The sequence below is a fragment of the Chlorocebus sabaeus genome, chromosome 29 (genome assembly GCF_047675955.1).
Source record: "Chlorocebus sabaeus isolate Y175 chromosome 29, mChlSab1.0.hap1, whole genome shotgun sequence".
Lineage (NCBI taxonomy): Eukaryota > Metazoa > Chordata > Mammalia > Primates > Cercopithecidae > Chlorocebus > Chlorocebus sabaeus.
In genome coordinates, this window is record NC_132932.1 from 10,447,462 (window position 1) to 10,455,155 (window position 7,694).

A 7,694-nucleotide genomic window follows, 5' to 3' on the forward strand; every position below is an offset into this window, starting at 1 on the left:
TAGTAAAAGCCTTTCCAAGCTCTTTATCTCAGGCACTGCCAGGACACTGGCAAGATGTTCACTGTTGCTTCTCTCCAATCACAGTGGCTCATTAGACAGCAGAGATTAGGGCGCATGTGAATCAGTTTGGTTAGAATATAAACCATACACAGCTCAACCACCACATCTCAAGCGCTACTAAATCTAAAGTCTTTAGGACCCTTTATTCTGGCCCTGTCACCACCCTGAAGTAACAGCTTAATCTATGGATGCTGTCACATAGTGACACCTATTGTTGGAAGAAGCAGTTTTTGGCAATGCTCTAACGCATCTCTACCCAGATGGTGGCTCAGGAAGAGGGAAGCTAGGAGGGCAGAGGGAGTTCATAATGATGGGCAAAGCTTTTCATTTGGAATACTGAGCCACAGTGAGAGTTCCTGAATGTCTTCTCCGGATAAAACTCAGCTCAAATGACAGGCTCATTTATGAAGATGTTGGCAATGTTAAACAGGCTGCTTAGCATTTTCTTTAAGGTGTTAGGTAGACGCAAAATGCTAGTGGCCATTCTTACACATGCTGATGAGCCAGATAAAGCCAGCTCTACACAAGTGGACATAAACATAGAAATGGACACACCTCTCTTATTCTTAGAATTTGGTATTAGGATCTTCCTTCTGGTAGGTTACTGGGTCTTAAAATTTTCTTTTTTTCTTTTTCTTTTTTTTTTTTTTTTTGAGACGGAGTCTCGCTCTGTCGCCCAGGCTGGAGTGCAGTGGCACGATCTCGGCTCACTGCAAGCTCTGCCTTCCGGGTTCACGCCATTCTCCTGCCTTAACTGGGACTACAGGCATCCGCCACCACGCCCGGCTAATTTTTCTTTTTCTTTTTTTTTTTTTTTGTATTTTTAGTAGAGACAGGGTTTCACCATGTTATCCAGGATGGTCTTGATCTCCTGACCTCCTGATCTGCCTGCCTCAGCCTCCGGAAGTATTGGGATTACAGGTGTGATCCACCGCGCCGGGCCAAAATTTTCATAAAAAATGATGTCTTTTATTTTATGAGTGGTTGATTGATGGAAATAGCTAGTTAGTTGCTGCTCAGGTGTGATACCGAAATAGCTAGTTAGTTGCTGCTCAGGTGTGATACCGAAAACATGCAAAATGTCATTTTCCTCAGGGAACTTAGAATCAAATTTTGGGCTGGATGTTTTCTGGCCTCTCATGCTATTACTCTGAAAATAAATGGGAGATTTTTCTTGGGAATGCATCGTTATTTCTCAAGGGAAAATCACTGAAAAGATTTTTATTAATTAACAGTAATAAACTGCAAAAATAAAACAAACTGCGTTAGTTATGTCTTTGGTTTGCAATCAACAGAAAAGAACTTGAGCTAGTTTAAGCAAAAAAAAAAAAAAAAAAAGGGATATTCATTGGAAAGATACTGAAAGTGTCATGGAAGGATTGAACCAATTGAACTCAAAGAGCGGTTGATTTTCAGCCTTCCCTCTGGAGACACACCATCAGTTGACCCAGCTCCCAATACTCTCTGTTAATGTAAAGAAGTTCATGTAAAAGAGAAGCCGACTGGCCAACTTGGATGAGGGGTTGGTCAGATAATGTCACATCCTGTGTCCAGGGATGCAGGATCGTAACACTCACACTTGGCCATTGAGGGGCCTTTCCTTGGATGAGGGAAAGTTCTCGAGGAAGGAAAAAGTGAGTTAGACACCCCAAAATATGGTGGTTATAGTGGTGGGATAATAAAGGTTCTCACTCTGCAAACCATTTAAGAGAAGCAAATGCTGACAGAATAAGTTTCAGAATGGTATAGAATTTACTTTTATAGAAACTAATGATTTGGAGCATGGGGGCAGTTTGAACCCTGATTACATACTGTTGTCTCTTTCGATCTGTTGACTCTTGCTTTGTTGGTCAGGCTACTGATGATTCTGTATGTAGCTCAAGTGGGTCAGCATTAGTCTCATAACCAAGTGATAATGTAGGCTCAGAAGAGGAGGGGGTCTTGACTGTAGGATAAACTCCAAATACCATAGCATGGCACTTGAGGCCTTTCGAAGTCTGGCTTTCTTCCTTTCACAGTCTGATTTTCCTTCTCAGGCTACCCTGTTCCCTGGACGTGTAGTGAAGGCAAGTTTCCAGTTGCACATAGAACTTCTTGTATTTCCTATAACACGCTGCATATTTTCTATGCTGATGCCACTTTGTTTATGCCATTTCTCTTGACCTGGAAAGCATTTCCTCTCTTCTACCTGGGAAACTTCTGCTGGCCCTTGAAAGTGCATATCAGGGCTCAAATATCACCTCTTCCAGGACGACCCCTTTGTCCTGAGCATCTATCGAAGTGCTTGGCTCTGCAGTGGTCTCACTCCAATCCTCAGAACATGTTCTCCCAAAGATGAAGAATATGTTTCTTCTTCACCTTTGCATTCTTCTCAACATCTAGCCCAATTCCGGCACAAGAAATGCTTTTTGAAAGAACGAAGAAGGTGGTGGAAATGTGACTGAACTGGTGACCTCCAGAACATCTCCTCCTGCTGCTTCACAGAGCCTTGCAGCTGTCACTTGGACCTTCCTTCTGTAGCCTATAGGTGGCAATGAGAGGTTTCTCTCAGATGCTTTTCTTTTCTTCAGGTCTGATGGTAATGACAGATCATTCGGAAGCATGCTGTGTTTAAAATGAAACCAACACAGCAAACAGTGTTATATACACTTCAGTCCCTATCAATTTTGACAGGATTTTTAGTTGGGGATTTTATGACGAAAGACTTCATATCCCGTCGCACCTTCCCTGAGCCATCCACTCCTGGGGGAATATTTGTCCACAGTTGCAAAAAAGCCAAGAAAACCTGCAACATATTGTTGTTTCCTAGTGTAGGCAGCATCCCATTGTTCCTGTTATTGGCTACACAGACCCACATGCTATTTGGATGTGTGATGTATGCGCAATATATCCTGCGTATTTACATATTCATATGCGCAAATTATACAAGCATATGCATGTATACAGCCACCGTTTCCGGACACAGGGTGATAAATCTCACACACACACACACACACACACACACACACACGAAAGGAAAGAAAAAAATGATCAGTGTTTTCACTGTTTTACAGATAAGCATCATTTGTGTCTCAAAAGTGTGGGCAGAGGCACCGCATTTTAAGTGAGATGGGGCCTTTCTGAATTTTTTGCATCTTTCATCTTTTTCACTGTGTCCATTTTGCTAAATCTGCTTACCAAAAATCAAGGCCAGTGTGCTAATTTGCCTAATTTGGAATTGGAGATAAATGTGGATTGATTTTCAACTTCTCTCAGAATACAGGGGAAGGGCCATCTGTTAGAATTAACTGGGTGTGTAAATCCCTTTTGACGCATCTTCTCTGACAACAGGGTGGAAGAGTAACTGGTCGACCACAGCGTTCTCTCTATTCACAGTGAGAAATACACTGTCCCTCTGAGAAGTCCATCATTTAATATTAACAAGGAGAAAGAGAAGGAATAACTTGGCAGGAAGCTCTGAATCTCCCCCTGACTTGATTCAAGAGATCATCAAGGAAGGAGTCTAGCTGTAAAGTATACCTCCCTTCCTCTGATGAGAGTGACGACCGGGGTGCCTGGAATCAGAGGGCAGCCTGCTCTCCTTTGGCAAACAAACACCCACTCTGGTAAGTGCCTTTTAATGTGCATCAAGTCTTTGTCTAGGAAAAGGATGCACAGTTGGCAAGTACAGAGCTGTAAGGGGATAGCTTTGACATGCTGATAAAGCTTCTCAGTTTACTTTGGACTTGACTTTATCATTTACTGAAGGATATTATTAGTGTGGAGATGATAGCCATTCTCTGACTTCTCCAACGAAAGCCAGTGAAATGTATATGAACAAAAGGTCTGTTATGGAGAATCCTACCCTGTTTGTTCGGTGACTTTAGGATCCTAATCATACAACCTAACACAGATAAGGCCTGGAGCAGAGGGAAAGAGCCCACCCAGCTTGGGGCCCCAGGAAGACTGGGGAGAGTCAGTTGTGTTAAAAATGGAAGCTCATCCAACTCTGAGCATGTTTGTAGTTTTCCCTTATTGCAAATTTGATATTATAAAAATAGATTTGCTCTTTGGAGCCAGATGGCATGCAGTACTTCTGAAGTTAAATCCAGCCTTATGATGACAATGGCCATTGCCAACAAGGAACCACTTGGACTGTGATGCCAAACTCTTCAGCTCTTGGTGAGTCCTTTTCATCAGGCAAGCACTTCTGAAGCTGTTTGAGTGCAAATATACTTACATGTCCCTTCACAACAATGGGAATCTCGCTGGAGACATTTTCGTGATGATTGCTTTTGGTGGAATCTCTTTTCTGTTTGCTGTGTTTTTGCTTATGGTTTTCATCTGCCTTATTCTTGTCTGAAAAAAATAATTAAGAACACATAAATAATAACCTTGGCAGTGATCACCAATTAGCTGGTTGCTTTACAACATGATTTTACTGCTCATTTTCTGATGGTTTCGTTGACTGACTGACTGATTGATTGATGCATCCGTTCATTCTGTAACGTCTACCATGGCATCCAAACACGATCATAGGATCGGGTGTGAAAAGATGAACACAGAGCTTATCGAGACAGGGCATTGAAAATCCGTGACATCTTCGGAAACCCGTTACAGTTTTCTCAGCTCTAGCTTCTGTCTTACGTAGAAGATAATAATAGTAATTGTACCTCAAATATCATTTATAAAAGTGACTTGTAAACTGTAAAATGTCATGCAAGTGCCTTTAACTCTCAGAGGCTAGAACTATCACTGGAATATTGTATACTTTAAGTGAATAAGAACATTTTAAGCATCTATTCCATGCTCAGAACTGTGTGAGCAGCTTTGTAGGTAAAAAGACGAATTTTACAGGGATTCTGTATTCAGGAAATCTATGGGAAGAAAATAATTTAGTCTTAGAGAATACAAAAATGTAGTCATGGAGTTAAAAAAAAGTTCCTACATGAATAGTTTATTTACCAGACAAGGCCGTCAGCATTGTGCTTCTCTGTGATCCTCAGCTCTGATGCTGCAATAACTCACTTTTAAAGATAACACCAATTATTTTAAGATACGCTACAAGCCTCTTTAAACACAAGAAACGACTCACTTTTATTTCACTAGCAATATTCCGCTTGCTAAACAATTTTCTAATCTTATGGCAGTTAGGAAACTTGATGGTCACTGAATGCAGGCTCCTTTTCTCTATATTTTCCAGAAACAAAAGTGGTTTTCAGTAACAATTGGAAAATATTCATTTGTGATTGTTAAGAGCAAATATGCAATTGCTTAAGCAAAATTCCCAAATGCAGTCTTGCCCCTAAAACGTATTTAAATTTGGACTATTTCATTAGTTATGTGATTTAAGAAGGTAAGTTAACGTTTTGAACTTCAGCTTCCTTATGTGTAGAATGGGATAACAATGCCCCATTTTCAAGATGTAACATAAAAATGTGTGCAGATCAACTGTATTAATTAGATGCAGGCTTTGTTTCTGTAACAGAGGGACCTTGAAATAGAGTGGCTTGAACCAACAGAAGTTTCTTCTCTTCTCATGTGGCAGCCTAGTAGGTGGTTCATGGACATTCAATGGTATGGGGACCCAGCAGGGTTCCCTCATGGGTTATAATAACCTGCTTCTAACATGGAGACCAGCAAGACAGGTAGAGCAGACAGATAAGGAACACACTTAGTGACCAGAGGGGTTGGTCAAGGGCATCAGGGTCCTGGTCCACTCTGTTGCTACCACGTGGATAATGAGAGAAGTGGTTGCCTGCAGTTTAGGGGATCATCTCATGGTCTTATGGGACTCACTGATGCCTCTCATGTCTCATCTCTTGTCAGGGTACCAATTGTATTTTTCTTACAGTGATGATCATCATTTGAATAATTATTTGTTACCATTTTTGCCTTTTATGAGGGTGTACTTTGCACCAAAAGGGGCCTTACAATCTTGTGAGACTCAGGTTTAAAGTTGTAGGAACATTACATGGTGTGTGTGTGTGTGTGTGTGTGTGTGTGTGTGTGTGTGTGTACCGGTGTTGATGTGAGTGCCTGTGTGGGAAGGGATGCATTCAATCAGGTGGAAGGGGGCAGCTGTAGAGGAGGCCTCCTAAACAGTCACTGGAGATCACAGCCTGGGAGAGGGTTCTGGAAGGGTGTCTTTATCCTGGTGGGATTGTATAACTGGCAGTTGCTGCTGCTCTTTCAGACCAGATATCTGTGAACTCAGGATCTATGGGGTTGCAGTGAAGGGCTCCGGCTCCCATTTCCCCCAGAGGCCACAGGACTTCCCGGCTCTGAGTAGGTGTTCCAGATGGCGCTGCAGGTAAGTGTCAGATGGGAAACCAGCATGCATCCTTGACACCTCCCCTTCCCCAGAAGCCACTTCCCTGAGTCTCTCCATGCTGCCAGCAGAGGCTCAGGTGCCTGGCTGTCCGCCCTGCTCCTGGCGTTCTCTTTGACATTGCAACTTGTGCTCCCTGCCCTGGGGAGTGTGAGAAATCACAGACAGCAGAGGCCATGGGTCGTGCCACCAAACAGGGATTCTGGCCCTGGCTCTCATTTACATCTCTCCCCTCTTCTTCTTCCCTTGCAGCTGGAAAATTGCAAAGTGTCACACTGTGATACCTTCGCCAGGTATTGGACCCTAAGACAGTAGGACGACAGGTAGTCACCTAATGTCCCTACACAGTCAGGGGAAGATGAATTCATCTCAGTGGAGTTTGCTTTTACTGTTTCTGAGTTTGAAGTGATGCAGAAGTGGGAATGTCCTGGAAATTTAAGCTGTAATAACAGAACCTGAGACACGGTCAGGTCTAGGGATGTAGATAGAGCCTCTCCAAAGTTCAAGGAGTTCTGCACCATTTTCAATTATTTTGAGCTTATTGGCATATCAGAAAATAAGGAATTGGAAAACAGGCTTATGGATTTTGTGGCACACTTAACATTTTTACATTTATCACAATAACACCTTTAGTATATAGAAACAGTTCACCTGTGTTTCTATCAAGATAATTGTAAAGTTTCTACAGTCTAGTTATGTATGAAGGATGAAATAGTTTGGCTCTATGAAAGGGTATAGGTCAGATGATCATTCATCTCACTCTGCCTGGGACAGTCTTGGTTTACACCTGTTGTCCCAGCATAATTATTAATAGCTCTCAAAAATGTGTCCTAGTTTGGATGATAAATGATTGGGTCAGCCTAGGAATATGTTTAAATCTGTATGCTGAATGCCTTTTCCCATACTCTCCAAGTGGCTCCATAACGCTGTGTAAAGCTTATTTGGGGAAACAACAAAAGTCTCAATGGTAGGAACAGTGGGAGTGGGTCCTGGGAACCAATATGGAAGTCACCCACATAGACTGACACTGACTCGAAACCCCCAGGGCATTTCTTCAGTGCAGTACATGGATGGGAGATGCTCTCCAATACTTGACTTCTTCAAGTTGTTAATGATTTGAAAACCTTGTGATCCATGGTGTCCTGTGTGATAGTTGACATTACCAGTGACGGACTTGGCCTTCTGGGCCCTGTGGAACCAGGTTTCCATCCAGATTCTGCTATTTCTTGTGATCTCACACAACTTAGGATGTCTCTCTGAACCTTTCTTTGATCACTTGCATCTTGTGGCAGAATAATAATTCCTGCGTCAGTGGCCTGGCTGT

General features: G+C 42.4%; 1 long non-coding RNA gene across 1 annotated transcript; it reads left to right on the forward strand.

The window, feature by feature from the left end:
• The first annotated feature begins 4,134 nt into the window (after positions 1 to 4,134).
• On the forward strand, positions 4,135 to 7,077 carry LOC140710650 (uncharacterized). The gene is made up of 3 exons (XR_012091747.1): positions 4,135 to 4,221; positions 6,236 to 6,352; positions 6,623 to 7,077. It is a non-coding gene; the product is annotated as an uncharacterized lncRNA (long non-coding RNA).
• The last annotated feature ends 617 nt before the right edge of the window (positions 7,078 to 7,694 follow it).